The sequence below is a fragment of the Lactuca saligna genome, chromosome 2 (genome assembly GCF_052625555.1).
Source record: "Lactuca saligna cultivar CGN05327 chromosome 2, ASM5262555v1, whole genome shotgun sequence".
In the NCBI taxonomy this organism is placed as follows: Eukaryota; Viridiplantae; Streptophyta; class Magnoliopsida; order Asterales; family Asteraceae; genus Lactuca; species Lactuca saligna.
The window spans coordinates 86,642,029-86,660,410 of record NC_136418.1 but is presented as its reverse complement, the minus strand read 5'-3'; the positions used below and the strand labels follow the sequence as shown (position 1 = coordinate 86,660,410).

General features: G+C 41.1%; 1 long non-coding RNA gene across 1 annotated transcript; it reads right to left on the bottom strand.

Moving 5' to 3' along the window:
- Positions 1 to 14,014: 14,014 nt before the first annotated feature.
- On the bottom strand, positions 14,015 to 15,400 carry LOC145028936 (uncharacterized). The gene is made up of 2 exons (XR_013676266.1): positions 15,127 to 15,400; positions 14,015 to 14,177 (listed from the first exon to the last, which is right to left on the bottom strand). It is a non-coding gene; the product is annotated as an uncharacterized LOC145028936 (long non-coding RNA).
- Between the last annotated feature and the right edge of the window lie 2,982 nt (positions 15,401 to 18,382).

Genomic DNA, 18,382 nt, shown 5'->3' with positions numbered 1-18,382 from the left:
CAGGGACCCAAGAAGGTTTGGGTTTCTAAATATCTATGTATTTTGTAGGTAATGCATGATGAATAGTACGACTCTGAATGGTATATAGACAGTGGTTGTTCGTGTCACATGACTGGAAAGAGAGAAGAACTGAGTGAATGTCGATCGTTAAATGATGGCGGTAGAATCAAATTTAGAAACAACGCCACATGAGAAATCAAAGGCTACAAAATTAATATGAATGGTGGATTCTCCATCTGGAAGGTAGCTTATGTGGAAGGCCTACAACATAATCTAATAAGTGTTTTGCAATTGGTTGTAGGTACTAGGCTGAAGGTGTCATTTAATGATGAGGGTTCAGAGATCATTGAGAAGAAATCTAAAGCAGTGTTACTGTAACGCCCGCATTTCCGGGCTAGGCATTATCCTTGATGTAATAGTCTAGGTTAACCCATGTAACTCTTTTAAAGTATTAATGATGAAATATTTGAGTATTATGTGAATTATGTGAATCATGTGTTTATTTTCTTAATTATTGTAATTTAATGAATTAAGAATAAAATAAGCGTCAAAATTAAAGTATGAAATAAAATCAATATCTTTGCATAAAGTTGTAGTGGCCGAAACGAGGTTTCTGAATATATATAGAACGCCCAAATCTGACTTCGTATGAGGAAGTTATGATTTTCTGAAGTTTCGAATTGGCAGTATGCAGCCCGAATCCTCAATTTGAGATCGAGGGGTTTATAGCCGAAACAATCTAAACGGGAATCGAAGATCTCGTTGTTAGTAGCGAAACGATGAAAAGTTAGGCGAGAACGGACGTCGGACGAAAAAGTTATGAATTTATAACGAAGTTTTCCTGTCCGGGCCTACTAAAATTAAATAATAAAAAAATAAATTCAAAATTAGCCAACATAGTCTAAACGAAAGTTGTAGAGCGTAGTCTCACCAACGCGTGGATATAAAGAACATCGAAAACGGAGCTCGTATGCGAAAGTTACGCAATTTAGAAGTTTGACGAGTCAAATTACACAGAGCGTAATTTGAGTACGCCCAGCGTACTCAGGAGGATGCAAGTTGCCTGACCAATACTCGAGTGCCACCAATTGACGCATGCAGTGACGTAAAGTACGCCCAGCGTAAATTGAAATTACGCCCAGCGTAATCCCAGACCCACCAGCTTATAAATAGAAACCGAGATTAGCCATTTTCTCTTGTTCAAACTCTTTCTTCTCTCTATTTTTTGCCTCGATTTGCATGCCAATTATATCCAGAAGCAAGATCTGAAGTCCCGAGGATCCCGAAGAGCGTTATTCCTGAGCCGAAGCCCTGCCCGCGAGGAGCCCAGTTTTTGTGAAAATCTTCCAGATCTACGGAGAAACACTACTTCTACAAGCCGTAGTGCTGTCCGATCATCTTTTGATCAGGTGAGTGTGTAGTTACTTTCTTCCAACACGTTATCATGAAGTATTTTATATAAAACATGTGCTATGTGTATATATTTTATTGTTATACGTGTGAATGTATATTCATTTTCTTCTATCTCATAGATCTGATTTATTCTCTATGAAATACGTGTTATGTGTGTGTGCCTCATCTGTTATGTGGAATATGTATTGATTAAAGCATGCTATACAGGTTTTTAAACTATGTATAAAAATGTATATTTTTATCTACTAATATGTTGGGTAGAACATGGGTAGATAGTTGGTGTGTAATAAATAGATGAGAGGCCTTGATGTTGTTTTGATTCAGTCATCTAGCGGAGTTTAGATGATGACCACGGACTTTTCTAGATAGTCTTGTGGAACACTAGCAGGCTCGCCACCTGTAGGTGTTAATGAACCTGGGTGTTCATTCGCTGTACTCCATCCCCCCCCCCCCCCCATGATTGCCTTATTTGACATATATTGCCGGGAAAACCCCGAATGCATGTGTTGTCGCCCCGATGAAATATTCTTAGATTAGGTCCCTTGTGTTAGTTATTTTAGGGACATAAAGTGAGAATAACGAGAATGGGTAATTGGGTTATTGTTGGTTGATGAAAATTAATTTAATTATTTATTGTGGGTTGAAAACCCTATATTCTCACCAGGCTCCCAAGCCTGACCCACTCAGTTTCTTTGTATTACAGGAAGTGGCGCGAGGGCATAAGATGGATAATCATCAAGTTGTTTTGTTTGCAAGTCTATATATGTATATATTTGTTGAATGACTTGTAATGTTATCGTTTATGCTTTATGGTCTGTACCGGAACATGACATCCCGGGTTTTTGATTATGGAATGAAATTATATTTCTTCATGAAATGTTTTGATAAAAATCTATTTTATCATGCTTTGTTTTTGGGAACAAATTCTGCATCTCTTTTAAAATCAAAAGGATTTACTCTGAAAATGTTTAAAAAGCATAAATGAAACTGGTCTTTTCTAGCCGAGATTTTGGGGATGTCACATTTGGTATCAGAGCATTAGTTTAAGCGAACTAGGAATTTGTAGGATTTCTAGACTTAAACTTAAAATGCTAAGTGAAATTTTGAGATGTGTGTCTGTTATTGTCACAACTGGAAATTTTGTGTCATGTAATCTATACACTCAAGCTAATGTGAATCAAAAACTTAAGAACATGTGTAACACCTATGATTATGACTTCAAAAACTTCAATCAAATACATCATACAAGTACTACAAATAGTCATCAAACAATTGGAGACCCTAGAAGTCCTTGTTTAAGTCGACTTTGGACTAGGACTTCCTTATTGGATCCAAATGGACCAATAAGCTTCCAATTAGACTATCATGGGCTTAGAACCCTAGTTGGGCTCTAATTGGACCCACACTAATTTATTTCAACATTTTGGGCCATTTTGGGCCTAGAATGAAATGAATTAAAAGCCTTGATACATGAATAACCTAAATTAGTCCAATAAAAATATAAAAATCCTACCACATTCCTTTAGACTTAAAACATACCCAAGATTAACTCTAATATTGGGCTTAGGGGCAAAGGCCCAAATTTTTCCTTTTCCCTTCCAAATTCTCGGCCCAATGCCCAAGCCCAAGAGGAAATGGAAGAGTTGACTTAATGCATGCCACCTCATTATTAACCAAAGGGTATCTATGCATGGAACTCATACTTCCAAGCACATATCACTTCAAAGATCACTTCTCTTCTCTCCTCTCTCTCACTCTCGGCCACATTCAAACACACACACAAAAATTTACTCACTCTTCTCTCAAAGAAACTCTCTCCTTTCCTCTCCATAATTTCGATATTCTAAGAAGCTTTCAAGAGGATCTTTCAAGCTAATCATCACCTTAGGTAAGTATTTACTTATATACATGATCTAGCTATTTCATTCCATCAAAAATCTCTTCTAAATCTATTCTAACTTGTGATCATGCACCTTAGAAGTTATTAAACTCGAGATCTACCAAGGAAAGGTGCTAAGGCCGAAAATCACTTCATTTTTCCTTCCATTTTCTCTTCAAAACCGAAACCACACTAAGGTGAGCTTCATACCCCCTATTTTCTGTTTTTATGAGTTTTGTGGGGGAGGGGGGGGGGGGGATACAAGTGAAAGTGTAGATCTATATGTGTTTTGTATGCTTTGTATGATTTCCATGCTTATATGTGTGCTTTTGTGTGTTATAATGTTGGATCTAGCCATAAAACCCCTCAAAACCGAGATATACCTTATGTTAAATGATTTTAGCATCAAATATATTTCTACATACAAAGTGTTTCTAGAAAAATAGCTAAATGGCTTAGTAACAATTTCCTTGGGCTAAAAACACAATTTTTGGACCTAAAATGTGAAAAATACAAAAGTAATGGCCCAAATTGACATATCACAAATTCTGATGGATGAGGTGTGTCAAAACAGTTTCAATAAAACAATTTCTGGAAATATACTCAAAATTTAGGATTAAAAACATAAATTTCAAGCTTAATGGGCTAAAAATGACATTTTCGGCCCAATGAGGCCCATTATGCGAGATTTTCTGTTTTGGAGGGCCAAAACTGTGTTTTTCTGTAAAACAGTGGATTATTAGTGTTCCAAGTCCTTTTCAAAGGTTTAAAATGCTTTCTAAATTTAAAAAGGACCAAAGTTGCAAAATTTTTACAATTTGGGCCAAAATTGTCAAAGTTGCGAAAAAGAAGGGTTATAACCGAGAAAACTGCATTTTCAGGGACTTAAACTGTTTTCTATGAAAAATATGCTGGAAAATATTAATTTCAATAATTTTTGGTGTTAAAATGTCAAGAAAATTGATTTAAGGACCAAACCGGAAAGTATTTAATTAAAGGGTTGAAAAAGTAAATTTTACAAACAATGAGGGGTTGAAAATAGAAAACTTTCAAGGCTAATTCAATACACGCGAATTGATCAAATAATGGCACCGCGACTATCGACGAAATACGATACACTACAATACCAAAAGTCGTTGTTAAACGAATTGGTTCGGTCTCGAACCAATAAAATCCGAAACTACTAACACGACGACACTACGACACTACGACACTACGACACTACGACACTACGATTCATACAAGTAACGTTTGGGAATTCAATATACATGTGAGTGTGCACAGACGTCTACGCACCATCTTTGGGCCCCAAAAGTGTAAAATCTTGTTTGTTGGGCCTAGCTAGCCCAATGACCTGATCTTAAGGCCCGAAGACCTCTATCTTACGAAGTGTTGGGTTTTACCGATCTAACACAACGTAAAAGGACTTTCAATGGCTTGTATACTACTGGTCCCCAAGGGTCCTTTGGTATTGCTAGTAAAGTCTACATTTCATGCGAGGCGGGTCTGGGACCCCTCGTACATTTTTTTTTATCCCCAACCGGTTAATAGAGTCATCGAGGCCTTCGTGTCCTCTTTCTCTTTGGATGTGGGACTACACGTAGTCAGGGCGATTGGATAACGTGATTAGTACGGACGACGCCTACGGGATCGTTAGTATAGCTATAAACTGGTCGTTTGTGTAATACGTGTTTGTAGCAACTAATCATGCTCAAAAATAATCCAACGTCGCCTGGGACTGACACTACATGCTATGCAATGGTTTCAATGTAACTTCATGGAATTCAAGGAATTAGGAAAACATCGGTTTTCCTAGGGTTTTTCAATACATACAAATTCGAAATGCATACAACTCTAATGAACAATTTTTACAAGTATAGACACAAACAAGCATACCTATGGATCTTCACAAACGTTTTCAAAAGCTTTAATTTTCAGAAAATATCGGATTTTCTGGTGGTTTTCAAACGATACGAAACATTGTTTTTCAATTACCGCTTATGAACTCACCAACATTTCACATGTTGACGTTTTTCAAAATACTTGTATTCTCAGGTAACCAGTGAATTCAAGGAAATCGTACTCAGTGATGGCTTGCAGTTTATTTATTTACGAACTGAACAATTTATTTTTGGGAATGTAATGTTTAAACAATGTATTACTTGTAAACTCTATTGGTTGTACTATATTAATGCATGGTGACGAATGTTGTTACGTTTCATATATTCAATGTTATGGTATTCAATTGAGTCACGACAGCCCCCAAACGTTTCCGCCGCCTGGTTCGGGGGTGTGACAGGTTGGTATCAGAGCTTTGTTTATAGTGAACTAGCATGTCGAGCCACACATTGATATGAAACTATAAACCAAAAAGAGGGACTAACATAACTTTGAACAAAACAAGTAAATAAAACACTCTTGCTTGCATCTCGGTTAATTCGAGACTGTTCTTAGTGATACCAAGGAGTGAATGTAGTCTGATCAACTACATTCTCTCCAAAGTAAAACTAACACACGTCTTGATGAGATCGGGATAGCTAGGGAACCTAAAACTATACCCTTATCACCAAAAAGAGAACGTTCGCTTAGTCTGTACAATAGTCATAGCACCTAGGAATAATGTTAGCATATTTACGTACTCGCGCAGACAGCATGGCTGGTTTTCATCACCCTGGAGACCCCTATTTCCCTAACCAGGGAAACAACGGGTGGCTAGAGGAGGAGGAGCCTGAGGAAGAGCCTGAAGAGGAACCTGAGGAAGACCCCGAAGAGGAATCTGACGGGGAACCGGAGGCAGAAGTCGAGGGCGAGCCTGCCGAACCCGAAGAAGACGAAGAGCTTTTCGAAGAGGAGCTCGATGACAGCGAAGGGGGTGATTCGGACGCAGAGTCCGAGGTCATCAACCCCCTTACCCGGTCAGGGTGCCTGCTTATCGTGTGGGTCCCACTGGACCTACCCCTCCTTGGGGCATTGATCTTTGGAGATGGAGCAGGCATCAGGGACAGCGACCCCCGTTTGGCATGTCATGTGAGTTCTTTGACCTGAGGGATGGAGGACCGGCCGACCGAGCCCTACCAGTCATGGTGAGACGATTACGGGACACCAGCGACCTTGCTCAGGGCACTGCTGATTAAGTACGCCAGTTGTGGACTAGGGTCGAGCGTGCAGAGCAGGAGACGTGTGACGTCCTCCGGGAGTTTCACATGAGGCAGGTAAGGTGGGAGTCTCGACTTCAGGACGCAGAACGCCTAGTGGCTCGTCTTCAGGGAGCATCCACATCCTCGGCACCACCTCCAGACGCAGCTCATCGCGGTTAGGGATAGACTTATCATAGTAGGTCATTAGGAACTATGTTTTGTACTCCGGATCTATGTTTAAGTGACTACACTACTCATGGAGCCGTTATACTGTCGGATTAGTGTCACTTATGTATGCTCTTACGAACAAATTTTCTTGTATTACATGCGGATAATATTAATGAACTTTTGTGTGTTTTGCTATGATATTACCAGTTGTTATGTGTTGAGACGTTATGATTGTATGCCCGATGGTAGTAATGTTTAGGCTCGTACCATACACCTAGTTAGTAGGATCACAACCCCACAGAAACCACATACACTCAACATCTTTCCGTTTCCTGACAGAAAGATGCCTCGCCGAGCTACTCGCGGAAATCCCGAACCAACTCCGCCCGAAGTTGACACCACTGCTTTCCAAGCAGCCGTGTCTGCTGCGGTCACAGCAGCTATGGCACAACTTCACCGAGGGAACAACGGAGGAGGCAACGGTCAAGGATCCGGAAGTTTGAACAATGGGACGAATCAAGGACCCACTAAAACGTGCACCTACAAGGACTTCACAAACGCTAAACCATGGACTTTCAACGGCACTGGAGGGGTGATCACTCTGAAGCGATGGATCGAGAAGGTAGAGTCGGTATTCGAGATATGCGATTGCCCCGAGCAGATGAAGGTGAAGTTCGCAGCCTATACTTTTGTGGACCAAGCACTCACTTGGTGGAACGGACACGTGGAAGCTATGACGCTCCCTATCGCCAACTCTATCCCATGGGCAGAAATGAAAGAAATGTTAATGGCTGAGTACTATCCCCGAGGCGAAATACAGAAGATGGAGCAAGAGCTATGGAATCTCACTGTGCAGAATGCGGACATCGATGCCTACATATCGAGATTTAGCGAACTATCTATGCTGTGCCCGGGTATGATCACAACCGAAGGAAAGAAGATTGAGCGATTCATCTGGGGACTGACATTCCCCATTCAAGGGAATGTGATAGCTGCGAACCCTGAAACGTTTGACAGTGCGAAGAGATTGGCAAAGAGGTTATATGATCATAACAACAAGAAGGGCGAGAAGCCAGTGGAGACTGAGAAGAAAAAGGAGGGTGATGGCAGGAAAGGGAAGAACAACAAGAGGAAGGGGTGTCAGGGCCCCGAGACCTCTAAAAAGTAGCAAACAGTGGCAGTTAACGCTGTCACCGCACCGGTTTCAGCCACACCACATGCTCCAGCCTCAGCTGCTTCAAATGCTTCAAGACCCTATTCCGGTAACCTTCCCAAATGCAATAAGTGCGGTTTCCACCATCTTGGCGAATGCAGGGAATTCCATTGCACCAGTTGCAACCAAAGGGGACACACTGCAAGGTTCTGCAGGACTTACCCTCCTCAGAACCAAAGTCAGGGAAACAACCACAACAACAACAATAACCACCGCAATAACAACAACACCAATGCCGGCGGCAACAATGCAGGGCCTAGCCACACCTGCTTCGGGTGTGGAAGGACGGGGCATTTCCGCCGAGATTGCCCTAACAACAACTCAGGAAACAGAGGAGCAGTAAGAATGCTGACTATGGGTCAGAGTGATGCAGTTCAGGACCCCGCAGTTGTGACCGGTACGTTCCTTTTAAACCACACTTATGCATGCATCTTATTTGATACCGGAGCGGAGCGAAGTTTCGTAAGTGAGAAGTTTAAACATTTATTAAAACAGCAACCCCAGAAGCTAAATGAAACCTATACGGTGGAGATGGCCAATGGGAAAACCGAATCCACTGGGGAGATCTACATTGGATGTACCCTAACCCTCAACCAACACGTTTTTCGAATAGACCTAATGCCAGTATCAATTAGGAGTTTCGATGTGATTATCGGCATGGATTGGTTAAGCCCCCACCATGCTGAGATTATGTGCCACGAGAAGGCCGTTCGCCTTCGTCTCCCAAATCACGAAACCCTAGTAATTTACGGAGACAAACCCAGTACGAATCTTTGCCTCATCTCGTGTATCAAAGCACAAAAACATCTGCGAAAGAATAATTTGGTGTTCTTGGCTCACATAGTGGAGAAGACCAAAGAAGAAACTAACATCCAAGATATTCCGGTAGCGTGTGAATTTCCGGACGTGTTTCCTGAAGATCTTCCAGGAGTACCCCCAGAGAGACAGGTTGAGTTCCGAATCGACCTCGTTCCAGGAGCAAACTCCTCTCGCTAAATCACCATATCGGTTGGCTCCTGCTGAAATGCAGGAATTGTCTAGCCAACTCAGTGAGCTTCTGGACAAGGGATTTATCCGACCTAGCTACTCGCCATGGGGAGCTCCGGTGCTCTTTGTTCAAAAGAAGGACGGATCTTTCAGAATGTGCATCGATTATAGAGAGTTAAATAAACTCAATGTTAAAAACCGCTACCCACTCCCACGAATCGATGATCTATTCGACCAGCTCCAAGGAGCTAGTTATTTTTCTAAAATAGATCTACGGTCCGGATACCATCAACTCAAAGTCCGAGAAGAGGATATTCCAAAAACCGCTTTCCGAACCCGCTACGGACATTATGAATTCGTCGTAATGCCCTTCGGTTTAACAAATGCACCTGCCGCATTTATGGACCTAATGAATCGAATCTGTCGACCGTTCCTTCACAATTTCATCATTGTGTTTATCGATGACATCCTCGTCTATTCTCGAAGCAAAGAGGAGCATGGCCAACATCTCCGACAAGTCCTAGAAACTCTGCGAACGGAAAAGCTTTACGCCAAACTCTCCAAGTGCGAGTTCTGGCTCCAGAGTGTGAATTTCCTAGGCCACGTAGTTAGCCAAGATGGAATTCATGTGGATCCCTCTAAGGTCAAAGCCGTGGAAGGATGGGCAACTCCGACTAAGCCCACAGAAATTCGTCAGTTCTTAGGCCTAGCAGGCTACTATAGGAGATTCATCCAAAACTTCTCTAAGATCGCCAAGCCGCTTACCTTGCTTACGCAAAAGGGCGTTCCATTCAAGTGGACAGACCGACAAGAGATTGCGTTTCGAACCTTCAAGCAAACTCTCTGTAGCGCTCCTGTACTATCTCTACCTGAAGGAACGGAAGATTTTGTAGTCTACTGTGACGCGTCGAATCAGGGCTTAGGTTGCGTTCTCATGCAACGTAGAAGAGTGATAGCATATGCGTCCCGCCAACTAAAGACGCACGAAGTAAATTACACGACCCATGATCTAGAACTGGGAGCCGTGGTCTTCGCTCTGAAAATTTGGAGGCACTACCTGTACGGTACAAAGTGCACCATCTTCACGAATCACAAGAGCCTCCAGCACATCTTGAATCAGAAGGAGCTGAACATGAGACAACGAAGATGGGTGGAATTGCTAAATGACTACGAATGCGAGATCAAGTACCATCCAGGCAAGGCCAACGTGGTAGCTGATGCATTAAGTCAGAAGGAGTACTCTAATCGCCGTACGAAAACACACTCGATAACCATTCAATCTCATCTGGCCACTCAAATTGCATCAGTCCAGTCAGAGGCTATGAAAGCAGAAAATAGAACTAGCGAGGCATTGCGCGGGATGGAAAAGAACCTAGAAGCAAGGGAGAATGGGGTATACTACTTCATGAACCGTATTTGGGTCCCAAAAATCGGAGGATTTAGGGAGGCCGTTATGAAGGAAGCCCACAAGACACGATACTCCATTCATCCTGGTTCGGACAAGATGTATTTGGACATTAAACAACACTATTGGTGGCCTAACATGAAGGCGGAAATCGCGACCTATGTTAGTAAGTGCCTTACGTGCGCCAAAGTAAAGGTGGATTACCAGAAACCTTCCGGATTGTTACAGCAACCGGAAATCCCTGAGTGGAAATGGGAGGGGATTTCTATGGATTTCGTGACCAAGCTGCCCAAGACGTCGGACGGACTGGACACCATATGGGTAATAATCGACCGACTGACGAAATCTGCCCATTTCCTGCTAATCAAAGAATCCTACAAGATGGAGAGACTGACACGTTTGTACGTACGAGAAATCGTAAGACTCCATGGAGTGCCGAAATCTATTATCTCGGATAGGGACAGTAGGTTCACATCGTGCTTTTGGCAATCACTCCACAAGGCAATGGGAACTCATCTCGATATGAGCACCGCATATCACCCACAAACGGACGGTCAAAGTGAACGAACCATTCAAACGCTTGAAGACATGCTTCATGCATGTGTGATAGACTTTGGGAAGTCTTGGGATACCCACCTACCGTTGATCGAGTTCTCATATAACAATAGTTACCATTCGAGCATCAAGGTGGCTCCTTTCGAAGCACTGTACGGGCGTAAATGTAGATCACCGTTATGTTGGGCTGAAGTAGGTGACACCCAGCTAGCAAGAATGCATACGTCGGACAGGGAACTAACGGGACCGGAGATCATTCGCGAAACCACAGAAAAGATCATCCAGATCAGAGCTCGATTACAAGCATCACATGACTGACAAAAGAGCTACGCCGACAAACGGCGAAAGCCCTTAGAATTCCAGGTCGGTGATCGAGTACTGTTGAAAGTCTCACCCTGGAAAGGGGTTATACGTTTCGGAAAACGGGGAAAGCTGAACCCACGATACATTGGACCTTTCGAAATCATCGCCCGAATAGGTCCGGTAGCATACAGACTACAACTACCCGTGGAGCTAAATGGTCTACACCCCGTGTTTCATGTCTCTAATCTAAAGAAGTGCCTATCAGACGAAACCCTTGTCATTCCTCTTGACGAAATCGAAATCAATGAGAATCTCCTGTTTGTCGAAGAACCAATCGAAATCATGGACAGGGAGGTGAAGCGTACCAAGCAGAGTCGCATCCCGATTGTGAAGGTACGGTGGAACGCAAAGCGTGGGCCAGAATTCACGTGGGAATGCGAAGATCAAATGAAGAAGAAGTACCCTCACCTATTCTAGCATTCTCAAATCTAGCTTTCAAACAGAATTTCGGGACGAAATTCCCTCTAACGGGGGGATGATGTCATAACTGGAAATTTTGTGTCATGTAATCTATACACTCAAGCTAATGTGAATCAAAAACTTAAGAACATGTGTAACACCTATGATTATGACTTCAAAAACTTCAATCAAATACATCATACAAGTACTACAAATAGTCATCAAACAATTGGAGACCCTAGAAGTCCTTGTTTAAGTCGACTTTGGACTAGGACTTCCTTATTGGATCCAAATGGACCAATAAGCTTCCAATTAGACTATCATGGGCTTAGAACCCTAGTTGGGCTCTAATTGGACCCACACTAATTTATTTCAACATTTTGGGCCATTTTGGGCCTAGAATGAAATGAATTAAAAGCCTTGATACATGAATAACCTAAACTAGTCCAATAAAAATATAAAAATCCTACCACATCCCTTTAGACTTAAAACATACCCAAGATTGACTCTAATATTGGGCTTAGGGGAAAAGGCCTAAATTTTTCCTTTTCCCTTCCAAATTCTCGGCCCAATGCCCAAGCCTAAGAGGAAATGGAAGAGTTGACTTAATGCATGCCACCTCATTATTAACCAAAGGGTATCTATGCATGGAACTCATACTTCCAAGCACATATCACTTCAAAGATCACTTCTCTTCTCTCCTCTCTCTCACTCTCGGCCACATTCAAACACACACACAAAAATTTACTCATTCTTCTCTCAAAGAATCTCTCTCCTTTCCTCTCCATAATTTCGAGATTCTAAGAAGCTTTCAAGAGGATCTTTCAAGCTAATCATCACCTTAGGTAAGTATTTACTTATATACATGATCTAGCTATTTCATTCCATCAAAAATATCTTCTAAATCTATTCCAACTTGTGATCATGCACCTTAGAAGTCATCAAACTCGAGATCTACCAAGGAAAGGTGCTAAGGCCGAAAATCACTTCATTTTTCCTTCCATTTTCTCTTCAAAACCGAAACCACACTAAGGTGAGCTTCATACCCCCTATTTTCTGTTTTTATGAGTTTTGTGGGGGGGGGGGGGGGAATAAAAGTGAAAGTGCAGATCTATATGTGTTTTGTATGCTTTGTATGATTTCCATGCTTATATGTGTGCTTTTGTGTGTTATAATGTTGGATCTAGCCATAAAACCCCTCAAAATCAAGATATACCTTGTGTTAAATGATTTTAGCATCAAATAATTTCTACATACAAAGTGTTTCTAGAAAAATAGCTAAATGGCTTAGTAACAATTTCCTTGGGCTAAAAACACAATTTTTGGACCTAAAATGTGAAAAATACAAAAGTAAGGGCCCAAATTGACATATCACAAATTCTGATGGATGAGGTGTGTCAAAACAGTTTCAATAAAACAATTTCTGGAAATATACTCATTTAGAGGATTAAAAACATAAATTTCAAGCTTAATGGGCTAAAAATGACATTTTCGGCCCAATGAGGCCCATTATGCGAGATTTTCTGTTTTGGAGGGCCAAAACTGTGTTTTTCTGTAAAACAGTGGATTATTAGTGTTCCAAGTCCTTTTAAAAGGTTTAAAATGCTTTCTAAATTTAAAAAGGACCAAAGTTGCAAAATTTTTACAATTTGGGCCAAAATTGTCAAAGTTGCGAAAAAGAAGAGTTACAACCGAGAAAACTGCATTTTCAGGGACTTAAACTGTTTTCTATGAAAAATATACTGGAAAATATTAATTTCAATAATTTTTGGTGTTAAAATGTCAAGAAAATTGATTTAAGGACCAAACCGGAAAGTATTTAATTAAAGGGTTGAAAAAGTAAATTTTACAAACAATGAGGGGTTGAAAATAGAAAACTTTCAAGGCTAATTCAATACACGCGAATTGATCAAATAATGGCACCGCGACTATCGACGAAATACAATACACTACAATACTAAAAGTCGTTAAACGAATTGGTTCGGTCTCGAACCAATAAAATCCGAAACTACTAACACGACGACACTACGACACTACGACACTACGACACTACGATTCATACAAGTAACGTTTGGGAATTCAATATACATGCGAGTGTGCACAGACGTCTACGCACCATCTTTGGGCCCCAAAAGTGTAAAATCTTGTTTGTTGGGCCTAGCTAGCCCAATGACCTGATCTTAAGGCCCGAAGACCTCTATCTTACAAAGTGTTGGGTTTTACCGATCTAACACAACGTAAAAGGACTTTCAATGGCTTGTAGACTACTGGCCCCAAGGGTCCTTTGGTATTGCTAGTAAAGTCTACATTTCATGCGAGGCGGGTTTGGGACCCCTCGTACATTTTTTTTATCCCCAACCGGTTAATAGAGTCATCGAGGCCTTCGTGTCCTCTTTCTCTTCGGATGTGGGACTACACGTGTCACACCCCCAAACCAGAACGGCGGAAACGTTCGGGGGCGGAGGACGTCATGTTCAATATCATAACAGTTCATAGAAAGGAAAGTACACACCACCATATATAATAAGTTGCTAAATGTTTACATAGTTGTATTCATTACATGTTAAAAATAAAGGTACATAAACTTCAATTAGAATGAAGTAATTAATGCCAGCGCGTTAATCCCAAAAGTTGAATCCCAACCTGCTTAGCGATTTCCTGAGAATACAAGTTATTTCAAAGAAAAAGTGTCAACAATTAAGTTGGTGAGTCCATAAGTTGTTTAGAAAAATTGGATGCCATTCCAAAATAGGTGTATGTTTTCCAGTAAACGTAGTGCTTCAACATGTAAAGAGTTGTGATTTGTGGTGTTGAAAATGAATGCATTAGTTCCAGAAAATCCCATATATGTTTATAAGTTGTAAATGATTGCACCGGAAAAATCCCTTCTTTTCCTATTTTGTTTGTATGCAGGAAACACTTTTATTTTTCCTCGCACATAATACCAGTCTCTAAGACCGAAAATTGTAAGAAACCACGTTTCTCGTAAATGTGTCATAGTTTTATATATAATAAAACTACGTGAAGATCGAACCGGTTGGATGAAGAATAGTTTTAATAACCACTCGTTCATCATAACTTAATATCATAATAATTGTATATCCGATGAGTTTTTATAACCATACTAAACATAATATGCCTGTAACGACGTTCTTCAGGCGTCGCATTGCTATGACAACTGTCACCCCAAAAGACGGACTGTAGCTAACAGTCAGGGTGCGGGATCATGACTTCCCGTATAGATCTATACACATTTGACACGTTCTCGTCGCGGGAGATTCTGGTTATAAACAGGCCTTACTGCAGTACTTTCTAATAAAGAAAAGTAAAGTTGGAAGATGTGCGCGCCTCATGGATTCTCAATTTAGTATATATTAACATGATAGTTTTGTATGCAAAGTTTAACCTTTCACACAATGATTTGATAAACCGAAATCATAAGTTTTTAGAATGTATAAAATGTTTTAACAACGAAGATCATTATACTCCTCGTATAAGTCTAATGCACGATAATAACCGTATGTTTACTTGTATTCCCCCCCCTAAAAGAGTTGTAAAAGTATTTAAAGATGTATTTAAAGTGTGTTAAAAAGGGGTATGAACTCACTTGACAACTTGAAGATAGCGAGATGGAAAAACGGTAGAGTTTCGTCTCGGGAAATGGATTTTTCCTCGGAAATCTCGGGATTTCTCGGGAGAAAATCGACCTTCAGATCTTGCACGAAGTGACCAGGGCTTCGTGGTAGTACGAGCACGGAAAATGAGGAAATACGCAAGAAAAATGAGAGAGAATGAGCCCCCTTTTCGGAAGCCTTCGCATGCCCTTTTATAGGGAGGCTGGTCAGCCTTGGTACGCGAGTCTGATGGGACGGGTTCCTGGGTTCGCGGGTCGGATGGGACGTGTCGCTGGCACGCGGGTCGGATGGGACGTGTCGCTGGCACGCGGGTCGGATGGGACGTGTCCCTGGGTTCGTGCACTTCGCATTTTCATTCTTACACCCTTCGCATCCCTTCGCATTTATCACCTTCGCATTTATCACCTTCGCATTTATCTCTTTAGAATTTCTACAATTTCATCATTTATGACTCCCATTTGCGAAGTTGAGTATTGATTTCCAAAAATGCGAAACTTCAGGGACAATATTTGAAATCTTCTGTTTTCTTCCCCAATTCGCATTCTACTGTGAAATACTTCGCATCTTCATTCTTACACCCTTCGCATCCCTTCGCATTTATCACTTTCGCATTTATCACCTTCGCATTTATCACCTTCGCATTTATCTCTTTAGAATTTCTACAATTTCATCATTTATGACTCCCATTTGCGAATATTAACCCAATTGACTTCAAATGATGTCCGACTTGAGCGTTCTTTTCATGTATGGTTACGGTTTGACGATATCTATGACTTTCATTTAGACACCTAAGGTCAAAAAGTGTTTTGTTGAAACTTTGCGTTTTTACGTAACTTCGTATTGCCGGTTTTTGTCGGGAAACTTAGAATGGTCATAACTTCTTCGTTATAACTCGGATTTTAGTGTTCTTTATATGTATGAAAACCTTGTTACAATATCTACCACTTAGTATACTTAATTATGGTTTTATAAAATTTTAAATTTTGACCTAATTTTTGCTGTTGTTACATTATCCCCTCGTTAGAGAGAATTTCGTCCCGAAATTCGCATTTTGACTGGGACTCCAATTTTTGCAGGCAGGCATGAGTGCTTATGGTCCATTTGTTCCTCTTGTTCCTTTATGAATCTAGATCCTAATGTGTGTATTTCAGCGGACTTTCATTACTCCACCTATCACTTCGACCGATCGGGATCGTGCGGTTTTGGTTTTATTTACTTATGTTCTTCTAACTGTTAGCATATTCACTCGATGAATTAGGGCAGCTATGTTTTGAAATTCATGGTTGGATTCACTGCTAGTTTTTGAGCTTGGATTTGACTTGTTGTAAGCGTGGTATTTCTAAATGATATGTTGGGTGTTTTGTGGACTGTGAAATTAATACACCTTGTACCCTACAAGTAGTGCCTCCAGATCTTCAGAGCGATTATCATTGCTCCTGACTCAAGATCATGTGTTGTATAGTTAGCTCCCTGTGTCTTAAGTTGTTTTGAGGTATAGGTAGTGACCTTTCCTCTTGTATAAGAACAAAACCAATTCGTACTGATTATGAAGTCAAAACCTTGTGGTTGATTAGGTGACGTGAAGATCTAAACTAAAGTATGATTGCTCATGACCTAAGGAAAAATGGTAGGTACTTTTGTTCTATCTGACTTTCTTGTCCCAATCGACAGAAAGGATACGCCTTGGGCTTCTAAGTTTACTCGCATGGCAGCATGATCACTCGTAGTCTTCTTAAGTAGTCTCCATCTTGAAGTTCATCTTAGAACTCATACCTGGTTCATCAATTTCAGTTTTGCGTATACGAGTCGTATATAATTAAGATTGAAAAGGTAGTCGAATAAATGATTCTTCTTTAAGCTCACATCCCAACGAGGAAAAGAAGTTAGAGTGGAATCATCAATTCTAAACCTGTAGAACCTTGATTATATACTACCCTTATGTATACATTCTTCAACAATAGATCAACCGTATGGGTCTTTGGATTGAACTTGACGTGTTGTACGAGTGGTACTTCGGGGCGGTTTGTTGAATTTTTCTTCGGAAAGGATGAGAAACAATAACTAAGAGGTACTCCTGGAAAAGTGATCTAGATGATAGGGACGTACGTGTGAAGTTGTTTTCGCGTCGATCAAATGGAATCTGATTGTATGATAATGTCGGAATCATACAAAAACTTTATAGACATTAGAATTAAACATAAGACGTTTACAGACAAAACACAACCGTGCAACCACGAACAGAGTTACAGTACTTTAGGTTTACCACTAGACTATTGCTGCGAATAAGATATACTACAAAAGACAAGTATACGCAGCACGAGAATTCATTTACTGACAGGATCTCGCAAAAGGTAAGACTCTAGTTGCACTAGTCCTAGATAGTTTATACGTCTGTTACAACGAAACACCTTAATTATATTAACGTGGTTCTTGAGCAGGCTCTCCTGCAGCTGTGATTCTGAGAATCTTCCCGTCTGCGCCAGAGTTCTGCGTTATCGGGCAATCCTTCTGGAGGTGTCCAATTTCACCGCATTGGTGACATATATGGACAGTACCCATATTGGTGGTGGAAGTGAAACGTCGGGTAGGAGTTATGGGAACGTAGGTTCTTTCCTTTTTCGAGCAATCTCTTTTATAGTGCCCATACTCACCACAGTGATGGCAAGTCGGATTTCCATCGGCGTTGGGCGGGTTGTTGATCGGTTTTGATAGACTCTTGCGGTAACGTTTGGTGTGCCTCTTTTTGTTGCAGTTTGAGCACTGCTTCCCCCGACAAGGTCCAAAGTGGTGATAATTACATTTGATGCAATTTGGGAGGTTTCCAGCATATTTTCGGGCTGGGTTAGGGACAACTGGTGTTTCTGAAGGGACGGTAGTAGGAGGTATAGATACCGTAGTTGTGGAGGTCGTTACTCGTGGTTGTTTCTTGTTCGTCCCTTTACGCGATTTGTCCTTCATCCTATCCCAAAACTTTCGTTTGTTTCTCTTTGTCTTGGAAATTGGGGTGTCATGGTAGCTTGTCGTTCGCTGTGGTACTTGATTGTTACTTGGATTGGAACTGTTGTTACTAATCCCGCTACCATTCGCATTGTTAGCATGAAGGTGGGTCAGAAAAGCTGACACAGCAGCCGAGACTGCAGCTTGAACGGTAGTTGCATCGATCTGGAGGGTTGGTGCTTGGTTGATGGGTTGTTCGTTTTTCTTTGGCGACATGATTCTGTAACATAA